At 36.0% G+C, this 11,175-nt stretch overlaps 1 long non-coding RNA gene across 1 annotated transcript in view; it reads right to left on the bottom strand.

The window, feature by feature from the left end:
- Nucleotides 1-11,175, bottom strand: part of LOC116662527 — a 157,516-nt gene that overhangs the window by 11,776 nt on the left and 134,565 nt on the right. The window lies entirely within an intron of this gene.

Genomic DNA, 11,175 nt, shown 5'->3' with positions numbered 1-11,175 from the left:
CAAAAGGCAAAATATCCATCTTTCTTATGGGTGACTTGTATCTTCTTTATCCATTCAACTACTGACGTGCACTTAGGATGCTTCCATATCTTGGCAATTATAAATAATGTTGCTGTTAATAGCAGGGTGTATGTATCTTTTTGAATTAATTCTTATTTTGTGGTTGGCTTTATTCTTTTGATAACTATGTAATTTAAAAAGCTTAAGCTCTAAACATTCTTAGAAACAATGAACAGTACATATATGTAAATTAAAAATATATGTGCAGTAAAAAAAAAAAACAGCTATCAAGCCATAAAAGATACGGAAGAAACTTAAAAGACATATTACTAAATGAAAGAAGCCAGTCTGAAAAGGCTACAAACTGTATGATCCAATCAAATGACATTCTGGAAAAGGCACAGCTACAGAAACAATAAAAAGATCGTGGTTTCCAGGAGTTTGGGGAGAGGGAGGGAGGGAGGAGTGAATAGATGGAGCACAAGGGATTTTTAGGGCCACGAAATTATTCTATATGATACTATAGTGGTGGCTACGTGTCATTATGTATTTGTCAAAACCCACAGAATGTACAACATCAAGAGTGAACCCTAATGTAAACTTGGACTTTGGTTGATAATAATGTGTCCATGTTGGTTCATCGATTGTACCAAATATGCCACACTGACGAGGGATGTTGAGGGTAGGGGAGTACATATGTGTGAGTGGGGAGGGCTATGTGTGAACGCTCTTATTTTCTGCTCAATTCTGCTGAAAACCTGGAACTGCTTTAAAAAAAATAGTCTATTAATAAAAAAATAAATAAATGAAAGTATCGCTATATGTTATTTAATATACTCACCCAATGTTTTAGGATTCTTTCCAGAAAACAAAAATTAAGGCATGATTATCTCCTTTCTTAAAACCCGATCATCCTGCTACTTAATGAGACAGCACCATAAAATAATAGTGCACACAGAAAGATGAAGAACAGGCACTCAATACTGCTAACACCCACTACCACTAAGTCTCATACCATCCAGTGAGGTGGACAGTTTCAGCACAACACACATCTACCTCTCCAACTTCCAAGTCAGTGCTGAGGGGAGTAAAGGAGGGGAAACAGACCCCTGTTAGCAGCAGACTCAAGGGACTCTGGGTTCCTGCTCAAAATCAGAGGAGGACTTTGCACTGGCAGAAATGAGAAACATCCTAGGACCCTAGATCATTGCCTTAAACATTCTGTTTCATTTCAGCAAAATGGCTACTGACACACATATCTTATCATGCCTTGGAGATATTTAGTAGGTAAGTTGTAGGCCTTTTTTTTTTTCCCAAGAGCTACTGTCAGAACTAAATAATTCTATGTCCTCATAAAACTTGATTCTCTGCTCAGCCACCAATAACACAGAATTAAGTAACTTCTATAATGAACAAGGCGTTTCTGACCAAGTGCTGTGTGGTAGGTAGTGTGCTGAGCAATAACCAGGGGGCAGACACTGCACCAAGAGTACAGAGAAAGCAAGGACATTTGCAGAAACTGGACATACTCTTTTACAGAAATATAACTCAAATATTTTAAATATGCAAGGCCCCCCTACTGCCAAGCATTTCCAGTAGCAGATTCAACACCACAAGTTATTGCATCATCTCAAAGAGACTTTCTACAATTAAATTTACCTTGAATATTGAATTTTTTCCTACACCCAGTTTGAATCAGCAACTCAAAATAAATGTTTTAATACTATCAGCCTAATAATATAACCTATGAAAAGTAGTAACATGGGGAATTTTAAACACCAATGACATCCTGGGTGTGGTAGGCACCATAATGGCCCTGCAAAGATGTCCGTGTGCCCACTCCGGGGGCTTGTGACTATGATACCTTCATGGCAAAGGAGACTTTGCACATGTGGTTGAGACGGGAAGATTATTTAGCTGGACTCAAATCTAATTACAAGATCCTTATCAGTGAAAGAGAGGAGGCATGAGAGAAAGAGTGAGAGACGGAAATACGACAACTGAAGCAAAGGTCGGAGTGATGTGACTGCTGGCTTTGAAGTTAGAAAGAGACCTTGAGCCAAGGAATGAGGGCAGCTCTGGAAGCTGGGAAAGGCAAGGAACTAAACACTTCCCTGGAGCCTCCAGAAAACCCTTCTGGCACTTTGGTTTTAGCTCCGTAAGGCCACTTCAGGTGTCTGAATTTTAGAACTGTAAGATGACACACTATTATTTGAAGATACTAAGACTGTAGTAATTTGTGCCAGCAGGTATAAGAAACTAATATAATGGACAAACTGTCCTTTTAAGTAAATGATATTCTAATACAGTTCTAAGATTTCACTAGTGATCATACAGCACAAGGTCTGCCCTTTTACTTCTCAATGCGAAGAGCTGCCACATCTTTCCTACTTTAAAGAGACAAAAAAGGAGAAGTGGGACATCACGGGAACCATGGATTTGATTCATCTGAAAACACTGCTCCTTTTCTAGTAGTAATAGTGTGAGTCAAGCCACAGCAAACACTTGTAGCACTCTCCAGGAAGCCACTGTTTCAAATCTGAGATCCAGTATTCCATTGGATCTCAATCATCTTCATTTAGATTTGCAATTTATCTGCTAACTTTCATTGGGAACAGTAGCAAACTTACTGAGTTTCACCGCAAAAACATTACAGCAGGACACAGCAGGAAACTCATACAACTGCCACTGCATTAGTCTCACCAAATTCAGCCTGATGTATGTGATACTGTTACATGAAACGTGGTAATTACTGAAATTAAATTATACACGTCAGAACAAAATGAATATCTACATTTGATGACAGAGGGTATTTAATTTGAATCAAAAACTTTAATGCAACTTCTGTTTAATAACTTATGAGGACTCATAGACACTATTATTAAATAAGCATATAAACTTTTGTGTACATGTGTATGTATGTTGGTGTTTGGAGATCTATGTGCAGTAGGAGAGGTCTGTAGATCGTAACGATTTGGGAGGATGCCTCCGTCCAACTAACACCCCTTAAGTTTTAATTATCCCTCCTGCCATACTGTAAGATGCTCAGAGCCAAGGATCATGTCTTACTGGTCTTACCTGGCATGGTACTGTATCATAATGGCTAGTAGGTGGTCAGTAACTTGTTGGATGAAATTATAGAACTTCCATAATACAAACTCCTAGGCAGTAAATCAAGAAGTTGCTAAGGACAGAGAATTATTTAGCTCTATTAGTGGGTCTAAAAATGTCTTAGTCCCACAGCTCACCTGTCAACCACCTCCAAGAGCATCATGAGAGAGAGGCTGGTTCTCCATAGTCTCAATATATAAATTTTGCCTTTTTTTCCAGCTAAGGCAGTCTTTCTGTTGCTTATGTAAATTAATTTCTCCTAAATAAAGATGACTCAAGGAATAATATTATGTGTCTACAGAATTACACATAATAGCTTATCTCCATAATATATGTACATATATAAAATGTGTAATTATATGCATCCTGGGAATCCCTTGTTTCTTCATTGTATCACACCCTATAGTTTAGTTTCCAGCATCCAACCATTTGACCGGTTTTCTACAACATTCTTCTCAATGTTTATATTTGCTAGCTTCTCACACTTAAATTGTATTTCTAATTTCCTTTAGTAGTCAACACGTTTCTAATCTATTTTAAGAATCCCCATTGAGCCATTATAGCCTCTAACAAAAAAGTAAGACCACTGTCCCCATTTTATCCTGCAAACAGAATTCTACATGACATGGCAGCGGCAACAATTTTTCTCTTTCCAGATTTCGTCCAGGGTCACGGCTCATGCATGTGTAAGCTGTATGTGCACAGCTCCATGAGCAGTGGTCACGTCACAGTCATCAGAGATTGGCATATTATTTATTGCCACAATTTGAAGATGGTGATTCACTGCTTTGAATGGACAACTGTTCCTATGTGTACAAAGGTGGCATACTGGCTAGTGGTGGCTGCTTATAATTTGATATCAACAACTAAGAAAGGCCAAACTTCTGCCCTCAAACGTGATGTAATAACAAGAACCAAACTTGCTTTTTTAAGATAAATAACTATGTATGTACCAGTTGGCTTCCAATATTGTACAATAGACAGTACAAACAGTGAGCCCTGAGGGAAAGGAAACAAACAAGATCAGTATATGATCACCCCAGATTCCTGCGTGCTTGCAGGTTTTGAATCATGGGCACAGGAAGAGGGAGCCCAGGCAGAGCCTCAAAGTCTTGCTGAGTTGAGGATACAGAAACCGCGGGGGAGAGGGCTGAAACTGCCCAGCAAAGTTCCAGAAAGGAAAGAAGTATGCAGAGAAAAAGCTCCAGAAATATGCTTGGGGTCCCCCTGCATTTTTGCTGAGAACTAATCAGTGTGTGTGTAGAGTTCATGAGGCTGAACAAGGGATAATTAGTGACTTGTAAGCTGAGCAATTCCCAGAGTTTACAGATTGTAGAAAGACATTTGATCTGGCCGTGAGAGTCCCTGGTGAGAGCCCACAGGGTCATGCCTTAGCAGTAGAGCCAGACTGTATCTGGAATGAAGCCTGTTCTAGGCCAACCATAACAAAGCTTAAAAAGAGGCCTTAAAGAGATGGAGCAGATGCCTGCCAGATGAAAGTAAGCACTCTTTAAAGGAAAACAACAACAATGTAGACACAATCCAGCATTAAAAAAAAAAAGAAGTACTAAACATGCCAAGAAGCCAAGAAAACATAAACCACAATCAGGAATAAATAAGACAATTGAAACAAAATCGGAAAAGAGAAGGATCATGAAACTAGAAAATAAGGATATTATTAGAGTTCTTATAACTATGTTTAACTATTTTGACATTGAACATAATAATACTGTTAAGTGATCAAAGCAAAGTGCAAGAGAGTTTCTATAGTATACGACACTTTATAGGAAAAATAGGATTTAAGAAAATAGGTATGCATGATCTTTTGTGCAAAAGATATACAGGGAAAAGAATCCAGAAATGAGACTATTTTCCTACAGAGCATGGGTGGGAATGGGACAGAAAGAATGGGAAAATGAAGCATGCCACAGAGAAAAGGGAGAAGTGACAGTCTGCTGAGCACTTTGTGAGCTCTGACTCTTAAAAGCCATGACACTGTTTCACACATAACCAAAATAAATCATTAGAATCTACCAGAATATGGCATATACAAAATGGAATGCAGAATGTAACAAATGAACTTAACTGTTATAAATGATAAAATATGATCACACTGATAGGACTGGGGCAGAAAAGAGCCAAAGTAATCCTTAAAAAAAAAAAAAAATCAAACACTATTTGACTATACCTATAAAGCTAAGGACAAAGAGAGCTGTGCACAAATATTACACACCACATTGTAAGTGTGTTTTTCATAAGGTTATGAGTTCACAAATGTGAAATTACTTTATGCGTATACTAGGAATGAGCAAAAAATAAATACATTTTGACTAATGGAAAAACAGGTTGTTTACTGTCAGAGAATGGAGTTACAAATAAGGGGTAGGCTAGAAGGACTACTGCAGTGTTGAATTAGAACAAAAAGCATTGGTGCTGTCATTGTTCTTAGTACACAGACGCATGTGAACTTGAGAGCAGATACATATATATCTATCTCCTCTAGCAAAAGGGACTAGAAGCAATGACACCCCAGTAGCAGTGAGAATACCGTTCTCCAATTAAAGGAGTCAAGGCTCCTTGGAGAAATGTTTGACATCAGTATTTGCAGGGAAAAAGCAAGATGAACTTGGAATATTTTGTGATGCCAGAAAGTAAGGAACTGTTCAAAAAAAAATAAAAATAAAAAAGATGGAGACACGTGTAGGGGACACAGAACCCAACCTGAAGGAGCTCTCATAGCTGAAGCTTGGTAAATTTGACCAATAAAATCAGTAAGGGTAGTGACAGATTGATAACCTAGAGAAGAAGGTAACATATCCAGAGTCCACACCAATATAAACAATAGTTGAATACACAAAAAAGGGAGAAGGGCTAGCACTTCCTTATAGTAAATTTTAATCATTAAATATAGGAAGGAGTATAGAAAATAAAAAATTATCAACTTGCCAACCCTGCAGTAATAATTGTTGCAGGGAAGAACCTTTGAGGGATGCTAAAATTAGTGGTGTAGGTATGAGAAATTAAATATTTGCATAGTGTCAAAGTATCTCCCCATAAGGTACTCCATTATAAAATGTTAACTTTATAGTGGAGATGCCACCTTAGCTAAGTGATTAACATTACTAGTACAAAATACATCAACAACATATAATCTACATGATGTACTGAGTAGGGTATCACATCAATTCTGTGGTATTCTTACCAAAGATATTTAATTTTAATATAATCATGAGAAAATATTAGAAAAACTGAAACTGAGAGACATTCTAAAAACAAAACAAAACAAAACAAAATTTAAAAAAACCCCTGCCTAGTATTTTTGTTTTAAATGTGTCTGAGTAAGACTGAGGAACTGTCAGAAGACATGGAGGCATGACAACTAAATGAAAGGAGAGAACCAGAAAAAGGACATTAGTAGGATATATAAAAGGATACTCTACATTTGGACCTTAAGCAAAATGTTTTAGATTAACCCATGAGTCAAAGGAAAAAACACACAAGGGAAATCAGAAAATAGTTTAAACTAAAAAAAAAATGAAAAAACAGTAAAATTTGTGGGATGAAGCTAAAATACTTCTTACAGGAAAATGTATAATTTCATATGCTTATATTGAAAAGAAAGTTCTAAAGTCTATTAGGGTTCTACCTTAAGAAGCTAAAAAATGAAGCATACAGTACACCCAAATTAAGTAGAAAGAAGGAAAAAAAGCACTTAAGACAATAAAATAGTAAATAGCCAAAAGTAGGAGAAAATTAACAGAACCATGAACTGGTACTTGGGGGGGAAAAAAAGAATACATTTGAAAAATGTCTAGCTAGATTTATCATAGAAAAAAACAGGAAAAGTCACACATTTCAGCTATCAGGAATGAAACAGAAAATATAACTACAGAATTTATAGACATTAATCTGATAATAAGGAATGTTATAAGATCTTAAGGCACATACATTTGGCAAACAAGATGACATGCCAGATTCTTTCTAAAACTCTAATTAGATTAAATAAACTGAACTGACTTGAAAGGGTCTTTACAAAGAAAATTCTAGGCTACATAATTTCTCTGGTGAATTCTATCCACCTTTAAGGAAGAATATCAACAATCCTGAACAAAATGTTTTGGGAAATAGAAATGAAAGAAATGCTTCCTAATTTTATAAGGCCAGTATTACTCTATCAAACCAAGACAAAGACATTTTAAGTAAAGAAACTACAGACCAGTATCCTTTATAAACAAAGTCCTTAAAGTCCCCAAAGTCCTTAAAACATAATAACAAACTGAATCCAGCAATATGCAAAATGAGGAAGTGGAGCTGTTAACAGAATTGCAAGGTTGATTTATCACTCAAAAAATCAAGTTTGTTTACCTTAATAGATTTAAACAAAAATTGTATGATCACGTCAACAGATGTAAAAAAAATTAAAAACACTTAAACACTCAAACATGTTAAAATTCTCTAACTAAAAATAGAAAGGAAGTTCCTCAGCCTGATAAAGAGCACCAAAAAAAAAAAAATCCTATGCCTAATATTATTTAGTGCTGAAAGAATTAACGCTTTCCCCCTAAAATGGGGGACAAGGCATGGAGGCTCACTCTTACCACTTATTTGACTAAAGGCCTAGTGCAATAAGACATGGCAAAGAAAAGGAAAGCACATAGGTTGTACAGGAAAGAGTGGTAAAACTGTATCTACTACAATATAAAGGAATAAACTAGTGGCATATCCAACAGTATGAGTGAATCTCAAAACACATTCTGATCATAAAAAGCTAGACACACAAGAGTACAGTCTACTTATAAGAAATTCCATAAAAGACAAATCTAATTTATAGTATCAGAAAGCAAACTAGTGATTGCCTGGTGTTGGAGATGGGATGAATTGACTGCAAAGGGGTTTCAGGGACAGTTTTGGGGTGAAGGAAATATTCTACCTCCTGCTTGTGGTGGTAGACACATGGATGATTACAACTGTCAAAATTCACCAAGCTCTACACTTAAAATAGTAGTATTTATTTTATATAAATTATGCTTCAATAGGATGGGTTTTGTTAAGTGTTTTTCAGGATAATCAAAGTGGGGAGAAAAAGAGGAAAAGCAAGTGCTTGTGATACAGCTACTAGGAGCTTGCTTTTTCCAACAACCCTGCTCTGAAGCAAGTTCTGGTCTTTACCCTCAAGGATTCTGTCTGCCCTGAACATGCAACAAACACTCAGGCACCAAGAGCTTCTGCCATCTTAGAGCTGGAAGTGAGGAGAGTGAACCTCAGAGTGTAGAGTGTACAGGACTCCAAATGTACTTTCTCTTTCCAAAGGATGAGAACAAAAACAATGTCAACAAAAACAAACAAAAAAGCTACGGAAGTCCAAAAGCACGTTTGCAACAACTTTGTAATTAAGTGGGATCAGTAAACCAGTGAAATTTGTTTTATATAGTTCTTCCCCTAACAGGATGAATTTTTGGATTGTGGGCCAAGCCTGGTATCATGTTTTCTGTTTTTGTTTGTTTGTTTTCTTCTTTCTTCCTTTTTTTTTTTTTTCTTTTTGTGATTTTGTTTGCCATGCATTAAGAAAGATATGACTGGGCCATAAAAGTTTTAAGAAGGGGATCCTGGCAGCCTCATTCTTGTCTCCATGTGATAACTTCCGGTTGGCACTGTTTTCTCATTAGCACTTTCCTACTTGACTAATTAATGTATGAAGGAAAAGCGTGATCTTTCTTTGCCATGGACTTTCTTCCAAGGTATTTTACTAGAAACATAACTATTTAATGGCAGTATGGACCATCAGAGTATATAGAAGATGAAAAAATCTAAACATATTTTTTCATTTCCCAATTTTGCTCCAGAGCAATTATGCACCTTGATTAAACTGCTACTCTTATTTGAAGTACCAATGTGCATATATAAGAAGTATGATTCACACTGATTGTCACCTTTTGATCTCAAAGAGTTCCTGAATATGAGAGGTGATCAAGGGAAGGTTTATGAAGTGCTCAGAAGTGTACAATGAAATCAGATTCATCACAGTCCCATTTAGAATCTTATTTTTTTTAATTGTCACTAATACTGTTAATCTGTTTAAAAATATCTTAGCAATGTTCTCCTAGGGCAGTCTACCCAGGCAATAGATATAAAAGCAAAAATAAACAAATGAAAACTAATTAAACTCATAAGCCTTTTGCACAGCAAAGGAAACCATAAGCAAAACAAAAAGACAACCTACAGAATGGGAGAAAATATTTGCAAAAGATGAAACTGTCAAGGGCTTAATTTCCAGAATATATAAACAGTTCATACAACAACAACAACAACAAAATAATAATAATAATAATAATAACAATACTACTAATAATAATAATAAAAATAAAAAACAAGCCAATCCAAAAACAGGCAGAAGACCTAAACAAGCAATTCTCCAAAGAAGACATCCAAATGGCTAATAGGCACATGGAAAAATGCTCAATATCACTAATTATCAGAGACACGCAAATCACAACTACAATGAGGTATCACCTCACACCAGGCAGAATGCCCATCATTCGAAAGTCCACAAACGATAAACGCTGGAGAGGGTGTGGAGAAAAGGGAACCCTCTTACACTGTTGGTGGGAATGTAGTTTGGCACAGCCATTATGAAAAACAGTATGGAGATTCCTCAAAAAACTAAAAACAGACTTACCATATGATCCAGCAATCCCACTCCTGGACATAAATCCTGAGGGAACCTTAATTTGAAAATATACATGCACCCCAATGCTCACAGCAGCACTATTTACAACAGCCAAGACATGGAAACCACCTAAATGTCCATCAACAGATGACTGGAAAAAGAAGTTGTGGTATATTTATACAATGGAATACTACTCAGCCATAAAAAAGAATAACATAATGCCATTTGCAGCAACATGGAAGGACATGGAGATTGTCATCCAAGTGAAGTAAGCCAGAAAGAGAAAGAAAAATACCATATGATATCACTTACATGTGGAATCTAAAAAAAAAAAGACAAACGGACTTATTTACAAAACAGAAATAGACTCACAGACATAGAAAACAAACTTAATGGTTACCAGAAGGGGAAGAGGGTGGGAAGGGATAAATTGGGAGTCTGGGATTTGCAGATACTAACTACTATATATAAAATAGATAACAAGTTTCTTCTGTATTGCATAGGGAACTATATTCAGTATCTTGTAACCTATTAATGAAAAAGAATATGTATATATGTATGTATATGTATGACTGAACTATTAAACGCTGTACACCAGAAACTGACACAACATTGTGAACTAACTCTATACTTCAATAAAAAAAAAAATACTATGAAAATAAAAAAAATACAGAACCAATGACTGTGTATCCCTCCATTCATACATTAAAGCCCCAAACCTCAATGTTTTGATACTTGGATGTGTGGACTTTGGGAGGGAATTAGTTTGAATTAAATCATGAGTGTAAGACACCTGCCTTGATGGAATTAGTGTCTTTGTAAAAAGAGCCCTCTCTGTCCTCCGTGTGAAGACACAGCAAGAAGGTAGCCATCTGCAATCCAAAGAGAGAGTTCTCACCAGACACCCACCTTCTAGCACCGTAATCTCGGACTTCCAGCCTCCAGAACTGTGAGAAATAAATTTCTACTATTTAATCCACTCAGTCTATGGCATTTTGTTGTAACAGTTTGAGCTGACTAATATAAACAGAGATAGAGCTCATCATGTCCTTTTGGCCTTAAATATGAATATATGAAAATAAGTATATGAACATAAATATATTTATAATTATATAAATATGTATGTAATTATGTTATACATAACTTTCGATAAAGTCATGCTTATATCATACATCATTGTGCCTCTTGATTTTAACAACCAACACTCAGTATAGCCATTTTCTCATGTTAATACTCTGAAAATATCCTTTTAGTGTGTTCATGATATCCCATCATAAAGATTGTCATGTTCTTTTAAGCCATACTTTTGGTTATATGGATTATATCTGATTTTTCATTACTATATAATATTTTGTTATGAACCAATTAGTAAAGTTTTTGCCTATACATGTGATTGT

The sequence above is a fragment of the Camelus ferus genome, unplaced genomic scaffold, assembly GCF_009834535.1.
Source record: "Camelus ferus isolate YT-003-E unplaced genomic scaffold, BCGSAC_Cfer_1.0 contig299, whole genome shotgun sequence".
Lineage (NCBI taxonomy): Eukaryota > Metazoa > Chordata > Mammalia > Artiodactyla > Camelidae > Camelus > Camelus ferus.
This window is presented reverse-complemented; position numbering and strand designations above follow the sequence as displayed.